At 36.1% G+C, this 20,678-nt stretch overlaps 1 long non-coding RNA gene across 1 annotated transcript in view; it reads left to right on the top strand.

Moving 5' to 3' along the window:
• Nucleotides 1-18,799, top strand: part of LOC145507949 (uncharacterized) — a 489,168-nt gene extending 470,369 nt beyond the window's left edge. The window contains exons 4-5 of the long non-coding RNA XR_014055252.1: nucleotides 10,055-10,184; nucleotides 17,289-18,799. This is a non-coding gene — a long non-coding RNA (uncharacterized LOC145507949). The remainder of the gene's footprint in view (nucleotides 1-10,054; nucleotides 10,185-17,288) is intronic.
• Nucleotides 18,800-20,678: the final 1,879 nt, after the last annotated feature.

The following is a 20,678-nucleotide window of genomic DNA, read 5'->3' as shown; positions in this document are numbered from 1 at the left end:
GAGAGAGCTGGTGGAGAATATTGACTCATGGTGATCTACCTCAAGCTCTGGTGATTCATGGACAATATTCACTTCATTTGCATAGTGTTTAAAAACTTGGCATTTGATTTCTTTTAGATAGGTTGTGTACCTTGCAGGCTGTCCCAGTGTCCTCTACTTTATGTTTTTCTCTGTGAGGTTTATTTCACTCATTTTCATTTGCTGCTTGGCTTCTGAAGTTAAAGACTATGACCATGGGGACAAGAAGATAAGGAAAATAGAATTCCTTGATCAGCACTTAACATTTTAGCAGAAAAACAGGATCTGAAGAAAATGATTGTGAGTCCTAAGAGGAACACCAGATGGGTATGTTCTATCAGATTCAAAGTAATAGAGAAAGATGATGAAAACCATATAAGCATGTAATTCAGCAGAAGAGTGAATTAAATGAAGACTAAATGCAGTACACTGAGAAAGTTGTTAGGGAGATATTGTTGAAATTTGACATAGAGATTTCAGATAGTATTGAGAAAAGGAAGCAAGAGTTTGACGTCATAACAAGTGAATACAGAAGGGTTAAATAAATACAAGGAGTATAGATCTACAACTTTAAGAATACTGTACCTGAACACATTCACAGACTCTTGAACTCACACTGACATTCACATCTATATATCCAACTATATTTTCAGCTCAGATGGCTAATTAACAACTTAAAGGAAATATATCTTTATTAAATTTGTGATTTTTTTATGCAAAGTGTTTCATTCAAAATATTCCTCATCTTTATTAATTGAAACTCCATTTTTCCAGTTGCACAGATCAGACAACAAGTGGAAGAAGCCATTGGAAGGAATGAATGGCCTGAATTAATGCACTGTAACATTTAAAATAAACAAACAAGCAAACCCCTAAAGTAGCCTGAATAGAAAACAGTGTCCTCCAGGTGCAGCCAGGCATTGATTAGAAAAAAAAAAAAAAGAATGGAATATTTGGAAAGAATTTCAGTATATACTGAGAGTTAAATGATAAACCTTAACTTATAGAAATTGGAAGAATGGACTTTAAATTATGATATGCTCAGTTAAGTATGTGGTTCTGCTTATATACAATCACCACATATTAGTTATGTACTTAACCTACTTGTGTCTTAAAACCTTAATTGTAAAATGAGGATAAAGAGAGATGATTCATAGTCTTTTTTTTTTCTTTGCTTTCCTTGCATTTTGTTTGCTTTTGGCCTTCTATATGTGAGGTTCTAGGAGAAGGCAATGGCACCCCGCTCCAGTACTCTTGCCTGGAAAATCCCATGGACGGAGGAGCCTGGTAGGCTGCAGCCCATGGGGTCGCTAGGAGTCGGACACGACTGAGCGACTTCACTTTCACTTTTCCCTTTCATGCACTGGAGAAGGAAATGGCAACCCACTCCAGTATCCTTGCCTGGAGAATCCCAGGGACGGCGGAGCCTGGTGGGCTGCCGTCTATGGGGTTGCACAGAGTCGGACACAACTGAAGCGACTTAGCAGCAGCAGCATGTGAGGTTCTAAGTGCAGCACAAGGAATACAAAGAGAGGTGGGCTTGCAATAAGTGTTAACTGTTATTTTCTTTGGTACCTAAACAGGTCTCTAGAGGTACTAAACTCTATGTGTGATCTCATCCTGTCTGATGCTGATTTTGTATTTCATACATTTTTGCATTGTGACATTTGTATACATCATATTTTTCCTGACATGTTATAAGGTCTTAGAAGACGAGACTGTCTTCTCTCTAAGTAGAAACACTTTATGCCCATTATTGCCTAATCCACATCAGTGCTTTCAATCAACTATTTTACTAATAACCTTCTTTACAACCCATGGGGAAAACTTGGGAAGATTATCTCATAAATCTTCAATTTTCCCTCATTTAATAATATCTACCTTCCAGAGTTTCTGTAAAATAATGTAAAATAACTCACACAGTATCAGGCATGGCTTAAGTATTACATAAATGTCTGTTCCCATCTCTTCTATTTAGATTCAATAAATAACAGTGTTGGTGGTAATGTCTATTATTTTCTAATTAGCATTTGGAAGAGCATAGACAATGGGTAAGCAGAAAGACAATGGGTGAATGGAAATGGGTAGGGCTCCAGGTGCCTAAAGGGCAAAGCTCCTATAATATGGGCCCATTCTATCAATGAGGAAGGAATAAATGTTAAGAAGACAAAGTTATTTTAGGTGTGATGTGACATCTTTCTTTAGTCACAAAACCACTATGTTTTCTCACATTTTCTTATTCATATGATGTTTCCCATGATAGAATAACAATTTCAAATATAGGAGCATTTTTAAAAGAAAGCTGCTCTATTTTAGGATAATCATCCAAAGTTTTTCGTCAGTAATAGTGTCCTCTTTACCTGTCCCAAATCAAGAAATCCATGACAGGTCACTTTACTCCACAAGCTTTCTGTCTTTTCTTTGAACCAAGTAGCAAGAACAGTCCTGTACCTTCAGTTGGAGAAGGTGAGCATCACCAACTGGCTAGGTAGTTTAGCAGCTCTGGAGCTGTAAAGCACACGAACTTCTCTCTAGACAGCAGCTAAGGCAGACGAAAGTGAGAAATCCATTATAATAACATGCTTTCTGAGGAAAGGGGATTACAGGTAATTTTCTTTTATTCCCTAGTAACAGGATTTTAATACAGTGCTGAGACAGTAGTTGAAAATCAAATACCTCATTGAATTAAGGTGAAAAACAGGTGAATTGTCTTATTCCTTTTTCAAGACTTTGAAAATGTAGAAGTTAGACTTTTTTTTTTTTTTTTTGGTGAATAGTTCTTTGAAAATCAGATATGCTTCAATATCTAGAAAGCACGTTTCTTCCCCCAGGCAAATTCAATATGAACAACTGTAAATTCTGTGAAATTCATAGTACTAGAGTTGTGAAAACAGAGCACTTGAAAATGACCACATACTCTAGGAAATATACATTCCAATAACTCATATACTTAAACTTGCAATTGCAAATTGATTGTGTCTATCAGTGAAGTTTTTTGTGCTGAGGCAAGACTAGAGACATTTAGGAAAATTGTGACAGAACTGTAGTTTTGTTCTTTCTTACCACTTTTTCTTTTCTGGTTTGTCTGCTGACTGGTAGTTGTAGTTGCAATCAACAAAGTTTCTTCTTTCAGGCAGCTCTCTCCTTATTGGTCTATAGTCATAGTATAAAATGTTTTTTTCTAGAATGATAATTAGGCAGCCTATGCTGTTGATTCCTATAAACGAAGAGCCTAAATTTACTGAAATTCTTTCTCTATGCATATATGCGAACTCCTGGATACTATTTCAGTATAGACTGTCTATGTATTGGAAAGTCCGATGGACCAAAATCCATACCCAACTTAACCACATCCAAGGAGAGTTACATACAGTTTGTGGGCCTTAAGATTTTTATTTAAAAAATGGAGGAACCTAGTTTAGATCATATATGGTCCAGATCAGCTCTAAAATTCTGTTACACATACACACACACACACACTCCCACACTTACTTCACTACCAGACAGTGACTCCTTCAAAGTATGGTTTGTAACTTCTGGCACATAGAAGATGATCAATAAATATTTGTTAAATAATTAAAGGGAAACTGCACATGTATGTTTTGTTAAATAGCATAGCTTACTGAGTTATTTACCAAAATTAACTCATTTTCTTCCAAGTTTATTTGTAGACTTCAAAGCTGTGCACATAATTTTAGATCCCCTGTAATGCTGATATATTAAACCTTGAATATGGGTTTCTAATGGAAAAACCAATTGACCATTAAGCAGAGTGTTTTTAGCAGTACCTCTAATGGTATATTTATAATGAATAGCTGATTAGCACCATGCTGTGATTAAAGAGAGGTGAAGAACCTTCTATTTCAGCCCCTTCTGAGGACTTGTACTCTATGCTAAATTGTTTTGGAGCCCAGCTTTGTATTACACTGATTTAGCTGAGTGAATAGGAACCTGAAATTATGGGTTTCATAAGAATTTACTCAGCTTGTCTTTCATAACAATGTTAACATAAGATGTTTTACTGTTGGGATCCCAAAAGTAAATATGGAATGATATCTGTTTTAAAAAATAAAATAGCATAAGCTTAAGGTTGAAAAAAAGATCCTCATAACTAACTTAAACCAGGCAAACAAAGTCTTCTACCTGCAGAGGACAGTTAGCATTTGATGCCGTGTAAACAAAAACCCTGATCACACTGTAGAACTACAGGGGGAAAATATTGACATCATATTTTGGCAAAAGAGCATGTGGTTTTTGCAGGAATGGTGACATATCTGTGCTGCTGGTAAAGCTTAAATTAACTGATCCATGGCTTCTGAGTACAAAATGTCTCTTTACAAGTTTCAAAGGGACAAAAATGAAGAGAAAGAAGTTTATTGCAAATGTATGGGCAAACTTCCTTCATTTCTGCATGTGAATTCCAGCATAAATCAAAAAGCCAATAGAAACTGATTGAAGTGGAACTGAAGCCAGATGGTGACACAGAGGAGAGAAGGGTCCTCAGCTGGCACTCACTACTACCCAACCATGCCATGATGACAACACAGGGAGTTGTTGGAGAGAGAAATACTGTTTTTCTCCCTGTCAAGTATAATTTCCATCATGGCTGACTTAAGGCATATTACAGTTTAATGGAATTTCCAATATGTAATATATATGGATCTGTAAATTGCATTCATTTCCTTATAATACATAAAGTCATGCATTAAAATTTCACTGAACTTGTCTCTCATATAAGATAATACATATTATTACTAATATTTACGCTCATCATTTTTCTTAATCTCCAGGGACAGAACAACAGCTGTGGATTGTCTTTAATCTATCAGATATTATACCAGATACAAATGCACAATCTTCTGAATCATTTCATCAGTTTCCAAAACAAGAATATAAACATGAGTTATCATCTGTCACAACAGCTTTAAGTGATCAGCTTCTGCAATTGATCAAAATTAAGCCATTAAGCAAAATTATAATACTGGGAAGTTTATGATAAAAGGATCTCTGTATATCCTGAATATTCTACAGCCATAATGGAATTTCCCTGGATGCTAAGAGAGTGTATTTTGTGTCCCCAGGGCTCTCTAATATTAGATATCTATTCCCTGAGGGTAGAAATTAGGCCAGAAACCAGTAGAATAGTTGAAGCTTCAGTGGCAGAAATTCATAAGCAACACAGATGTGAAATCTCTTGATACATTTTTCTTAAAAATAGTTAATATTGCCCCAAGTACATGGCCTTTAATCAGTTATAATGTCTTTAGGCAATGCACACACACACACACACACACACACACACACAGTAGATGCACAGAGCTAAAAGAGAGTCAAAATCTAATGCCTCATTTTCTATTTTCCACTTAAATATCTGATCCCTGTATCCCTGTACAACTATTATTATAAAGTGTGTGCCCACTGAGGAGAGTTGAGAAATAGTAAAAACACAGAAATTGAGGAATATAGAGTCAAAAATACAAAGTGAAGCATTTGGCAATATCTTCTTGTTTGCAAGGAACAAAGGCAAAAAGCTAAATTCCTTTTCAATAAATTGCAAAAATACTTGGGGAAGTAACAGTGTCGTGAATCACCCATACATAATACCATCCCTCACAGGAAGTCAACTAGGTGACTGAAATATATTTCTGGAACTAGAACAACTACTATGGAAGACTCAGCAAAGTTATCTTGTTGATAACACATGTGCTACTCTCAGCTATTGTTTTCTATACTTTTGCCATTATGTGTTTCAAGAAAACTTTTCTATGATCCTTGGTAGAACTGCAAGAACTTGGTAGAACTGTATTGACATTCAATCATTCACTCATTCATTGGATATTTATTGAGTACCCATTCTTAAGCTAAATACTGGGGATTTATGAAAGCAAGACACATACAGTCTCTACCCTTGTGAAGCTCAGAGTTTAGTGGGAAGAAAAGTATCTAAGTATGATTCCATAATTAAGATAAAGTTGTATAAGAATAGTACAGGCTTCTGTGAGAGCAAGTACTAGATGCCTCCTTCCCTGTATTTTCTACTTATACGTTCTTCCTGCTATCTGTGGCTCTTGCTTAGTAGGCACTATTTTAGATTCTACCTATTAATAATGACTCATTATTCTGTCAGAGAGAAATTGACTGATTGATAGACTCATTGATTTGGTCGCTATCGACTTAGAGCATGTTTTGAGAAGGGCAAATATTGCCAAGATGTCTCAAATGCTCCTGAACCTAAGATGACTGGCTCTGCAAAAGCCACTCATTCATTTGCGTTCAGGCTGAAGGGGACATATAGTAAAAGCATATGGACTTATTTATGAGGAATTCTTTGGAAGGGCTACACGTGTAGCAGGGATTCCAACTCTTCTGATTGAAACAGATAGGGCTCTTGTGTGACTTAGCCAGATTTGAATACATGCATCTTGTTCTTGTAATGGTTGAGTGCTTCCAGAAAATTCTCTTTCAGACTGTTTTAGTCGAGGTTATTTAGTAGATAAAAATCACATCTATAATTTGAACAGGGAAAATATTAATGTCAAGAAGTTTTAAATTGGTTAAACGAGCTTAACTACTAAAAACGGTAAAGAGATCCCCACAAAATACAGGTATAGCAGAGATAGCGGAGTTGGGGAATGTCACTACCTCCAGAGCTAAGGAGAGAACACAAGAAACAAACAGACTTGGAGGTGGGTTCCTCCCACCTTCTTGATCAAAGTTGGGATTCAGATCTCACCTGAGAGAGATGGCTGGGGCCCCTTTGGAACACAAGGTTCACTGAAGTGCTGCAGGACACTACTCCAGGGATGTCAGTAGAACTCTCCAGGGATCCATCTATTGAAATTGGCATGAAAGTCGCTTAGAAACTATGTGCTGTGAAGTAGGGAAGCTAAGTGGAAGGCTGCCTGCTGTGATGCTGGTGAGACTCACTGGCAAGCTGTTGCTAGGATAATGGTGAGACTTGCTGTAGAGCTGCCTTGGGGTGTCCTGCCAGCCTCATTTACTATCATTGCATTGCTAGGAAAGTACGAGGTTGGCAGGGTCCAGCTCCAGCATCATAAAACATAGAAAGAAAAGTAGATCTGAAGTTGAGAAGCTATAGGCTAATAACTAGCATACACTCGTAACTAGAGTTGAAGGGTTAGCTTTCTTTTGACATAGTTTTCTATTATCTTGACAACTTTTGTAATGCTCTGATGAAAACTTGTGAAAGTCTCCCAGTCATGTCCGACTCTTTGCGACCCCATAGACTATTCAGTCCATGGAATTCTCCAGGCCTATACGGAAACTTATATTTTACTTAACTTGCATTTAGAGAAGTGTTTTATTCTAAAATTATTCCCTCAATATCACTTTGTCTAAATATAACCCTATGTAGTGATATATAATGATGAGTTCAACTATTTTATAGCAGTATTAATACTCACATACAGATTTATTAGATTTGTGCATCTTTAGAAAATTTGAGATCAGTTTAATTCAGTACTGGTTCACTATCTACTATGTACAAATCTCTTTATAAAGATGAAAAGATTTCAAGATGACCGTGGTATCCCAATTATATGAGTTAATAAACTGATACGAAATAACTTTAACGTAATACACATTTTTGTGTGTTATTGCATTCAGTCATTTGACTCACATTGTTTGGCCACCTACCATGAGCCGTGTAACTTATTATAGTTACAAAATATGAAGACATTAGGGAGTTCCCCTGGAGATCTCAGAGATTCTTTGTAAAAATTGAGATTTGAATTGTGCTTTGAAGTATGGAATTATTCTTCAGTAGCTGAATTTGGGGAATAGAAAATGAGCAGTTAAGACAGAGACAGCAACCTTAACAAGGGACTGGAGGAGAGTGTAGGAATTGTTCCATTTATTATGTTCAAATCATGGTCAGCCTACAGTTTTTTTTTTGCATAAATAGATTCCCTTGTCCTCTCCCTCCTCTTTTTAGATTTTCATACACTGCAGTTAGATTAATCTCTGCATGACAAAGTTTAGATTGTTTTGTTACTGCTCAGTGTCTCAATACTTTCAAACTCCTGAACACTGAAATAAGAATAAATACCTTCTCTTTCTTTTCAAGGCCCTCCATGGTAAAGCCAGAAATCTACATTTCAATTTGTTAGCCCATGATTCTCCAATATTCAACTTGACTAATTTACCTCAAGTGCCACTGTTTCTATGAACTTCACTTGGAATACCTTTCACAACTCTGTCAAAGAAATGCTAACCATTTATTCAAACCTGTCTTAAAAGCTAACTTTTCTGTAAAGAGAATTTCTAGTCTCCCAATCGATAAAGATTCTTTTCTGAACCCTGATATGAGTAGAGGTTAAGGAAGTTTTGGTAAGATCAATGATGAGGCCTGATGTGTGTTTATATGTCAGAAATATCAGTGAGGGTTACAGGAAAGCTACAGGGCTACAGAATATAAGATGTCTGGGGGAAAGTCTCTGCAACTAGAAAGAATCAAATGTGATGTCAGGAGAATGTCATTACCTATTCAGGAAGAAGACGGATCCCAAACTCCAAAATCAAACAAACAGACCAAAAATAAATACTAAATTTTCTCCTGGATCAGAGAAATAGCCCATGCATTCTATTATTCTTCTCAGACTTCTAGAAGTGAATGACTATCGCCTTCATGTCAACTTCAAAGGTCAGAGATATGCCCCCACAATATCCTGGGTTCCCTTATGAAACTTCAATAGAAAGAGAGAAAGCCGGAAGCAGATTTATAGTCTATCTACAGTTGTCTGATTATTTATATCTCTTCATTCTTCCAGGGCCTCAGTGAATAGTAAATTTGCAGTTGGCATCTCTGCATGCACTTCAGATAGTGTAAATCAAGAGGGAAAGACCCCACATTTTAGTTATTTAATGATCAAATGTTGGTAGTCACAGAGGCTTCCCAAAGAAGGCTGTTTTTATTATCTAAGCAAAAGCTTATTATGAATATCGAAATGTAAGTAAGATTCCAGATGTGTGGGCAGACAAGATTGGGATAGGAGAAGAAAATTATATGAAAGACATGGTCTCATTTTAATTTCACTACTTTTTTCTCAGAGTTACCTGTCTCAGCACACTGTTGAAATGTAGCATCTAAGGAAGCATGTTTCCTTGTGCTGAAAACCACTCCTTTTGAAATAAAGACTGCTGTGGCAGAGCAGAATTATGGGGTTCTGTGGTCTCTGATGACTTGTTGTGGATGAGGCATACTATATACCTCTCTCTTCCTTTTCTTCCTAGAGAGTTAGGTTTATTGAAGTGTAACTGATTTTTCTTTATAATATGTCAAACTGGCATTTTATTGATGTAGGTAGTGGTGTAATACCATAATACTTTTGATACAATTTTATACTATAGTGGGATTTGGAAGGGGGAGAGAGTTGCTGGCTTAACAGTATTTTTTTTTTTTAATGCACAACTTAATATAGACTTTCTTGTTTTGGTATTTAACAGAAAAACATATTTAGGTCACCAATACATAACTTTTTTGAACTTTTTGCTGATTAGCCTTTATATCTTTTAAACTTGACTTAAACAACTCTAGCCAATCTTTAAAGCAAAATATAATGACCCCTAAAATCATACAAAATATAATATTTTTATTTTTGGACTTGTGGGATAGTCATTCTCACTCTTCATTTTACTTATTTGGACTTATTAAGAACTAGGAACATTATAGTACATAAACTATGCATTAATGTCAATTATAGTGAATAATATTATATCTAATTATTGGAAGTTTCTTTTTTTCAGTCTTAAATGACTAAACCCTTTCATATGATAAAGCATTAATTAAATTATTTAGCTGAGTTGAAAGCAGTTTTAGGCTTACAGTCACATGGAAAGTTTTTGACATAAACTCACCACTAACAAAGAATGAAACATTTCAAAGTATTAACAGTTAACTGCTTAACAATCAGCTTAAAAGAGCTGGCTTTAAAAGTACATGCACAGACATTTATTGTCTCCATGACTGGCATCACACAAGTGAGACCAGCTTTTTATTCTTTTGCTTTTCACTCAGGGCACCTTTGACTATGAAGACCATTCATCACGGTCACCATTGTCTGGTACTTTAGAGATCTCACTACCAACAGGAGCAGCAGGAGACTCTGGTTTAGAAGAAGAAACGATTCCAAAATCATTTCAAGAATGTGAGCCATTTAAAATTCTTTGTATTTTGACTTGTTCTATATTAGTAACAATGTCAGTCACGCTATTGTCGAGGTGCTCTGAATACATACTTATTAAGGGGCAGCTAAGACATTAGAAGCTGTAACTCTTAAGGTTGGCCTCGTTTTTATTCTTCCGCCAAAGGGCTGTGACTGAAAAGCAAGGGGATGGCTTTAGTTGAGCTAGTTTCTGTAGCATCTAAAATTGATGAGCGAGCTGAGTCCAGAGAGCAATCTGGGAAGAAGTCTGATAATTAGTAAAGATACCTGGTCTCTTCATAATTCTGCAATTATCAAACTTTGAGCAGAAAAGTTTAATAGCTGATAGCTTATTAAAGGCATTTTAAAGTAAACACTGTTACTAAAGAGGAGTCATTACAGTTTCAGGACAAAACTATTCTTGAGCCAGAAAATCTGCATGTCTTTTGCAGACTTTTAATAGCTGTTCTGTGGTACTCCTTGATGCTTCTGAGAGATTAAGCTAGGAATAGGGAATGTGGCCATTTTATGATAATGTTTTGTTGTTCATGGTAAATGGAAGAGTGGTTTTCCCTTTAACTTAGAAAACAGAACAATAAGCGTAGTGCAAGGATTTATTCAGAATTGTTGGATCATAAAATTAATCCTAAAATAGTCTGTGGTTTAGAAGATACAAACTGGATTAAGGGCCAGAAGGCCTGAGTCTTATTTCCTGTATTATCTGACCTGCTGCAAACACTGAAAGGGGTGGAATTCTTGAACTATAGGATCAATATTTGAAATCTATAGCAGTTTTGAAATCTGTATCCTTGATATAATCGACAAACCCCTTTCTTTGCTTCAGTAAGTAAATAAGTATGATTCGCTCAGTCATGTTCGACACTTTGCAACACTACCAGGCTCGTCTGTCCATGGAATTCTCCAGGCAAGAATACTGGACGGGGTAGACATTTCCCTCTCCAGGGGATCTTCCCCGATGCAGGTGTTGAAACCGAGTCTTCTGCATTGCAGGTGGATTCTTTACTGTCTGAGCTACCAGGGAAGCCCTTGTTTTGCTTAGGTTTTGTATAAATCTGACCTAACCAGGGATCAATAAGATTAGAAATGAATTTCATCTTCCTTTTAGCAAACATAGCATTGAGAGTAACTGCACATGACATACAACTCTGTGGAGGAAGTTATCTTAGGGTAGCTGCATCCCTCTATTATATATTCTTGTTGGCACCTGTATTTTTCATTCAAAGCACTTCTCACAATGGTACTTTAAATTTAAAAACCTGCAATTATCCATTTAGCATCTGTTTTTCCCCCTGGCCTCTGCATTTTAAGATGCAAGGAGTCGTATCAGTCTTATTCTCTTCTGTGCCTAGCATAATGTCTATCATATATGAAGACTTGATAAGTATTTGTTCTATGAATAAGTTAATAAATGATAAATCAGTAAATTAGATTACTAACAAAATTTTATAAACTTCTGTTTGAAATTGATCAAAATATTCAGGTATTTTTGAGAATAATAAACATATTTTAATAGAGACAATCTTTTACATGTATAGTTAAATGAAGTAGCATTCTGTAGACTGACATTCTATACTGATCTTTATGCAACATCAAGAAAAAGATACCTGACTGAGCAATGATTGCTACAATGAAAGCAAGGCAATTTTTAGAAATCTAGACACATGAGTCAGAGACATGAATTGGGGCTTTCCTGGTGACTCAGACAGTAAAGAAGCTGCCTGCAATGCAGGAGTCACGGCTTTGTTCCCTGGGTCGGGAAGATTCTCTGGAGAATGAAATGGCAACCCACTCCAGTATTCTTGCCTGGAAAATCCCATGAACAGAGGAGCCTTGTGGGCCACAGTCCATGGGGTCACAAGAGTCGGACACTACTTAGTGACTGAACCACCACCACCACCTCTAGTTTTCATCACATCATTTTCAGTAGCCTTTTGAACCAAAGTCACCTGAGTGAATGGCTTATGTTCACTATTTGTTTCCCATTAAATTCTCTTATTAATGTATTATCACCAGGATTTTGTCACCACCACACCACTAAAGTTGCTTTTGATAATACAGATCCAATGTTGTTTAAAGTCCAATGATGAACTGTATTTCCTCATTATGTTTAAATGCTCAGTAGAAATGATGCAAGTATTTATTGTTTTGTTCTTGGTCAGGAAAGCCCCATCTGACTTTAAGACACCTTTTGTTTTCCTCCTACTTCACTAGTGATGCTGAATTATTCTTTTCTGTATCTTCTCCTCTTTCTCACTTAAATTATTGTCATTTCCAAGGCTTTCTCTTCCTCTCTACTTATCAATGCATGCCAAAGCAACTCCATTCACTTCTATGGTTTTGAAAACTAATTTTATGTCAATTTTCAAACCTTTATCATTACCCCTGAACTATATATCTGAAAATAGTTCACATTGTATATTAACAGGATCTTTGATTACTACTCATTTTCATGCCCAAGTCTGATCCACTTAGCACTTCCCTGTCTTAATGAACGATAACACATTCAGTTTCTCAGGCAAAAACCTTCAGCATTTTCTTTGATTTTTCACTTTCCTCAATTCTTATGCAGTCAGTCAGCAAGTTCTGTGAGTTTTATTTTTGAAATACATCAAAATTCAATCTTCTTTTTATCATGCACTGTTAGAGTTCTAGCCCAAGCAATGCCTGGGTCAATATATTAGTTTTCTAATTGGCCTTCCTGTTTCATTTATAATTCCCATAGTATATTTTCACAAAGTTGTTGAAGAATTGTTAAAAGAGGAAAAAGAAAGAAAATATGATGATATACTTCTTCAACACTCTGCATCAAAGTAGAAACTCATCATCAAATCAAATCCCTCAAAGTCTTCCTATCACATTATAGATAACATGGAAAGTCTTCAGCATTAATTACTTGAGTTTTATATTCAGTGATTACTAATTCTATTTCACTCAGTCATCCACTCCAATAGCATAGATATTGTTGATGCTTCTTAAAAGGGCCAAACTCATTTCCATCTCAGGGCCTTTACAATGACCCACATGAAATATTCTTTCCTGGATCCTTGATTTTCTTCTTATCATCTGAATCACTGGTCAAGTATCATCTCCTTAGAGAAGAATTTCTTGACTGCTTTATTTAAAGTAGGTCCTCCATTCCCAGTCATGAATAGTCCCTTTATTGTTAGCTTTAGTTGTCTTATTCAGCACTGTCAGACTACACAGACACACAGACACACACACACACACACACTCTCTCTCTCTCTCTCTCTCTCTCTCACACACACACACACACACACACACACCATACATATTTGTTTATTTGTTTATCCCAAAAGAATTTAAGATTCATAAAGGAGGAGACGAGTCCTATTCAATACTGTAACTTCATGGTTTTTAATAGTGTCTGGTGCATTTTGAATACTCAATAATTGTTGAATCAGTAACTGGAATCTGTGATAAAAATGAATTACATTGGAAATGACTTTGAGATTTTGTCTATCTATTCAGTTGATAAAAACACAAATGAGGATGCAGAGTAAAAAATTGTGATTAAGTGATGCTCTGTATTGCACAGAAAAACTTTTGTTTTCATTTATTGATTTTTTTTTTTTAATTTTAAAAAAAGTACAAAGAATATAATCTCATCTAATCAGCCTGCTGTGTTCCCTGCTATGGGAACCCTAAAAATATCTGCTTAGAGATGATCTTCAGGGTTTCAAAACTGTTTACTTTTTTATGTGCCTAACAAAACTAAGAATATGTTAAATCAGAGAGGAAGTACCAGGAAAAAGGATAATTTGGGTTCAACAACTTCATTTTTTGTATCTGAGCCAAATGTCTTTGTCCTAGTCTCTTCTGGTTGGTAAAAGGGCAGTCCTTGGGAGTTGAATCACTGCCCAATTTTCTTGAACCCCAACTTTAATGGGAAGAAACTTCTTGACCAGTTTGCAAATCAATAAATATTAAGCACTTACCATATATCAATTACTACTCAAAGCATGGAAAATTGCAATAAACAATATTCCTAACATTTTGGTAAGTTAACTGTTTGAGGATGGTATTTATTGTCAGGTAACTGCATGTGTGATGGCATTCAAGGAGAATTACAGGATACCACACTCTGATGATCCTCTCTAGGATCATCCCTTCTCAGTTCTTGATGGTCTATGTGCCTTTGGCTTTCCTATTCCAGCCTGCTTTCTCATTTTTGACAACTTAGTAAAATGTCTGCTCTTCTGGTATCCTAAGAGTTTTGGGTTACTTGTTCATGAGCAAAGCCTTTTCACCCTGGGCCAGTCGCATTCCAAGGACTCCAACCATCAATATCTGAAAAATCAGAGAAAAATTACGAAAGTTACACAAGGATTTCAGCATCCTGAGAACTTTTCCAATAACCCAATATCTAAAACTCCACCTTGGAAGAGAAGATAGATAATATATTTTTATTTAGGATTAAATGTTCACCACCTAATGATGCCTGAAAATGTCATCACCCTACTTTCTTAACTGGCTGCTGCCAGTAAGACACAGGAAACAATAACTTTCCTAAGCCAAATCTTCCCCAACTCCAGACACTAGACCAGATTGAATCACTATTAAATTGTGTGTTTATCAACTTCATAGTTTCCACAGATATAGTGATTTATTAATGAACTTTACAAGGCTAAAGAAAAAAAATATGGAGAATGGAAATCTATTTCATCATTTTTATCTTGCTTAAGTAGAGAAGTTTTTCAGGACTAATGTCAAAATGGACTTGATATGTAGTGAACTAACATACTGGCAATTAAGTAAGAACACTAGTCTACTTTTTTTTTGTTTTTCAAGTAATGCTGTTTTGATATTTGATACATATAGACCTCAGAGCTTAAAATAAAACAGAAAATTATATTTGTTTCTTGTTTTTTATTTTTAGATAGTTTTTCAAGGCCTCCATGACTTGTTATTTCTCAAGGTTAACATATTCAAATTACAGTTCCCACCAAGTATTTGGTTTATTGAAGCACATGTAACCTTGTACTGAGTAGAACTGCTGAACCTCTTCTAGTGTACGTTTATCAAAGTAAGTGTGGTGAAGCAAAGCAAAAGTTGTGTCTCTTTTGTGAATGTGAATGCCAGCTCTTCTGGTAGAGCACTAAGTTTCCAAGGTGGATTTGCAATTGATACCAGATGCACCATATTTAAGTTTTGTGCCCTCCTACAAAATAAGTGAATCATATTGCAATTTTAACATTTCTATATTTACTTTAACTCAAAGCATTGTAATCCATTGGCTCTAAGCAGATTTCAGAACTTCATGTGTCAAAACAAGATTGGAAATAATTGCTTTCTATTAATGAAGTAAACCTATTATGGGCACTATATGATATCAGTTCAGTTCAGTTCAATCACTCAGTCATGTCCGACTCTTTGTGACCCCCTGGACCGCAGCATTCCAGGCTTCCCTGTCCATCACCAACTCCAGGAGTTTACCCAAACTCATGTCCATCAAGTCAGTGATGCCATCCAACCACCTCATCCTCTGTCATCCCCTTCTCCTCCTGCCCTCAATCTTCCCCAGCATTAGGGTCTTTTCAAATGAGTCAGCTCTTCACATCAAGTAGCCAAAGTATTGGAGTTTCCGCTTCAACATCAGTCCTTCCAGTGAACACCCAGGACTGACCTCCAAAGCCAGTTAAAATAGTATATTATTAAATGACTTGGTTTAATTTAATATGTTTATGATACACATTGTTAAATGAATAATTGAATTAAAAAGAGATACATTAAAAATGTGATTCTAACAGAACATATATAAGAAAACATATTTGGCATAAGAAATTTAAAATTTGTCAAGCTCTGTTTCAAATCATGTATGCAGCATTATTTTTTATTTGTATTATATATTTATATATTATCTCAGTATAAGTGTTTTAAAAATGTGCCTCTTTGTTGTACTTTTTATGCACTAAGTTATTATTCTAAAGGCTCATTATTTTTCAGAGTAACTGAAATTGGCAGAGATAATTACTCTTAAATAATGAGATTTTTGAGATACTGACATTATTAATTATACCTGAAATAATAATATTTCCTATTATATGAGATACTCAAATACAATTAATGTGTTTGTTCTATCTATATGAAGTAACAGATATCATAAGCATTATCAGGAATACTAAATCTTAGGGATAAAATTTCATATGTTTATGATGCATATTAAAATTCCAGGTGTTAGACAAGCTTCTCACTGTGATATATTTGTGCACTTTAATTTTAAATGTATAGTTGCTTTCAATAATAGATTTAACATGTTTGAAAGTTATCTGTTTTCAAAAGGTCCTGCCATATGACACTAACTTAAGTCTTTTCTATTTTTTTGTCCTTTTAAAATTATTTGTATTATTTTAAAAATCACAGAGAGCCTCAGGTTTCCCAAGTCCTATAGTCTCCCGACATGAGATCTAGTGTCTAAACTCTCTAATAAAGCCAAGGCTCAGAGTCTGACTTAGTCTTACTAATGAGGAGACTCTTCTTTAATGCACCAAGATCAGCAAACTGGATCTATTCAACTACGTAGAGAAGCATATATATCTACCCGGAATTCTCCTTAAAGAAACTTATTTCTAACATCTTATTATCTGACTTATTTTTTCATCCATTTAATTTTCTTGGTTGAGCTGCTTCCCAGTTAATCTCCCTCAATTCAACCACATTTAGTTAAGTTTTTTATAACCTGACCTGGAGTACTGTTCCTTCATTATATATGCTCCACCAGACAGAATTTTGTCCTTGATTTTATATAGTTTTTGTTATAAAAAATAATGATTATTTTTCCAATATAAAGTATAACATTCAAAGTGTTTTGAACATGGACTTTATATCTCTCCTTGTTCCTAATCCCTTTTGTTATCAAGAGAGCAAAATGGTTATCTTTCCTTATTAGGAATTGACTTTAAATATCTGTGGTTATGCTAATTGGTCATTAAAAACAGTCCCACCTCACCATTTTTTTTTCTTTATCCTTCTGAAACATTTTTTTCCCTTATACATAAATCTTTATTAAAAGTTTCTATACGTTTTTACAAGTGATTACCAGACAGGTATTTCTATACATTTTTATAGGAATAAAATTGGACCCCTGGGTCAGGAAGATCCCCTGGAGAAGGAAAGGGCAACCCACTCCAGTATTCTTGCCTGGAAAATTCTGTGGACAGAGAAGCCTGGTGTGCTACCTTCCAAGGGGTTGCAAAGAGTCGAACACAAGTGAGTACCACCACCTCCAGGAATGTATATAACATATTTATGGCAGTCTCACCACTCACCTATAAGTTCCTTAGAAAAATGATTTTTTTGGTTTGTTTTTGTTTTTTGGTTCTATGAAGGGTTCATTAACTTTTAGACGAAGGTCAATACTATTAAACTGAGTGGTAATATTTGAAACCATCTACTAGAATTTTCTAGATATTTGTATCTCAGTAGCTCTGCCTTAAGGAATGAAATTTTCACCTTCACATCATAAACAAATAGTTAACTCTTCAAAGCTGATTGAGAAAAAGGACCAGGAAGAAATGACTTATACTTTATAAAGGTGAATACTCAACTTGATGTACCTTTGCAACACACATATGCACACTCAAATTTTGAAGATAGTCTTTATCAGACATTCCCTGTGAATTAAACCAAGTTTATTTTTGGTTAAATTTCACATGCTTTTTTTTCTTCAGTTTGATATTCTCTTTGAGGAACAAGCAGGGTTAAGCTAGCTCTGTAATATTCTTGACTAGTTTTTGTTTCTTTTTGTAAATAACACTTCCAAAATTATGGATATCACTGCCAAAAATTCAAAATCAGAAGCTATTAAATTTTTAGTTAGCCTATATTTAACCATTCACAGCAGGTTTATTACATTTAGCTATTTAGATGTATATTTTGAGTTTTGCTTTTCCCGAGGGATATTCTCTTTTATGAATTGAATACTGATATTTGTCCATAGCCATACAAGGTAACGGTAGTAGTGTGTTTGACTTTTTTTTTTTCCTTTCCAGGCAAAGTTTATGAGCATCATATTTCTAACTGGAGACGTAGGAATTTTGAGTATTAAATTTTCTCCATGTTGAAGTGAAACCAGATTTTTTGTGAAGAAATGTTGTGGCTGCTCACTCCAGTTCCTCTGCCAGCCATGGGTATAGTTGAGGTACTATAGAAGTCCTGGAGTAAACTCACAAGAGGATGTCACCCTGCCTTCCCCTGAGTTGTTATGACAAGCATAGCATACGTGGAGTTCAGTTGTTTGTCAGATTACATAACCTTGAATGAACTGCTATCTTTTCCAAACTTTGGCTGTGCAATGAGTATTCGTGGAAAAGTTCACAAAAATATAAAAGGGGTTAAAAACAAATTGACATACTCTCAAGCCTAAAATGTGGAAATTCAGATCTTTAAATTTGGCATAGAGATAAGACAGCACTGTTTTACTTTTATAGCCCATGGTTGTTGAAAAATAATGAGGATTCAAAACAACTATTTTAGGTACTTTGTTTCCTTCCTGAATCATATCAGAGAACCTCAAATCCCCAATTGTCAGAGCAAGCTGCAGATTTGATTTTTAACCTTTTTATCAGCCCAAATTCTGAGACTGCAGTTGTTAGAATCATAATAGCCACTCTTCTGGAATCTGCTGAGTTTTCTTGTATCTCCTTGGCTCAAGGTGAGCCTTTGAGCAACAATGGTACAGAATGTACTACATATTGGGGGTACTTTCCTACATGTGATAGTGTCTATAGGTGTGAAACGATGAGATTCCCAAACAATTCTAAGACCCTCTTCCCATTTGACTCAACTCCATTAGCATCCTTGTGAAACATCCCAGGTTTCACAAGGGACCTGGAGTCTTTTCTTCCTTTGACTCCAGGTCTCAGAGATTTGTGTGACTCTCTGTTAATAACATTCATCATCCTGATGTCTTAGAGTTAGCCATGTGTGCATTGCTCTTCCCCATAAGAACATGTACATTGTCTTTTCAGATCCAGTGTGATGCCTCTCAAACAGGTGGACTCAGTGAAAAGATGTCTCCAGAACCCAGGTACAGACTGAGTTGTAGAAGTGTAACTGATACTGGTTAGTTCTCAGGTGTAACAATTACCTTCTCATACTAGTTTTTTATTATTGTTGTAACTGCTGCTGCTGCTGCTAAGTCGCTTCAGTCGTGTCCGACTCTGTGCGACCCCGTAGACGGCAACCCACCAGGCTCCACCGTCCCTGGGATTCTCCAGGCAAGAATACTGGAGTGGGTTGCCATTTCCTTCTCCAGTGCATGAAAGGGAAAAGTGAAAGTGAAGTCGCTCAGTCGTGTCCGACTCTTAGCGACCCCATGGACTGTAGCCTACCAGGCTCCTCCATCCATGGGATTTTCCAGGCAAGAGTACTGGAGTAGGGTGCCATTGCCTTCTCCGATTGTTGTAACAAACTGCCACAAATTTAGTGGCTCAAAACAGCAAAAACTTATGATGTCATGCTCTCATAGACGAAAAGTTCAAATGAACTTGGTTGCTCCCTCTTCTTAGAACCTCACAAGGCCAAAATCTATGTATCAGCTCACATTTATTTGGAGATTATTTGGAGTGAATTTGGAGAATTCACTTCCAAACTCACTTAAGATGGAACAATACAGTTCTCTGCAGTTGTAGGCCTAAGGGCCCCCTTTTCATGCTAAGTACAGGCCCACAGTCAGCACCTTACAATCTTGTATTCTTTTCATGTTATATTCTCCATCTTTGAACCAGCAATCGTGTCTTCTCATGCTTCCAATCCTTCTGCCTTTCTTCTTTGATTCATGTCCTCTACCTCTAACTGGAAAAGATCTCTGCTTTTTTAGGGTTTATGTGATTAGACTGGGCCTAGTTAATCCAAAATAAGCTCCCTATTTTAGTGATTACACCTGCAAAGTCCCCTTTGAATGAAATATATAATAGTCACAGATCTCAAGGCCATGGACATTTCTGGAGGAAGTAGGCATATTTTGCCTACTAGACTTTTGTACACTTATTATCATTCCAGTTTTTCTCTACTCATTACAGTTTGTCACTCCAACTCATAAAGAATCTTGCCATTATGTATCACTTGCTTTTAGAGCTGATTAGGTGAATGCTGAATCAAAAGGTTGGTGAGATGCTGCCTTTGGGAACTCAATATTACAACCTCTCTTCCCTCTCAAAGATATATGAACCCTTTGGAACTAGTTTGCTTCTTTCTTATTCTCCTTCGAGAGACATCAGTCAGTTCAGTCAGTTCAGTTGCTCAGTCATGTCTGACTCTTTGCGACCCCATGAATGGCAGCACGCCAGGCCTCCCTCTCCATCACCAACTCCCCCAGTCTACCCAAACCCATGTCCATCGAGTCAGTGATGCCATCCAACCATCTCATCCTCTGTCGCCCCCTTCTCCTCCTGCCCCCAATCCTACCCAGCATTAGGGTCTTTTCCAATGAGTCAACTCTTCACATGAGGTGGCCAA

Source organism: Giraffa tippelskirchi, chromosome 5, assembly GCF_054371585.1.
Source record: "Giraffa tippelskirchi isolate mGirTip1 chromosome 5, T2T-mGirTip1v1.2.pri, whole genome shotgun sequence".
NCBI lineage: Eukaryota > Metazoa > Chordata > Mammalia > Artiodactyla > Giraffidae > Giraffa > Giraffa tippelskirchi.
This window is presented reverse-complemented; position numbering and strand designations above follow the sequence as displayed.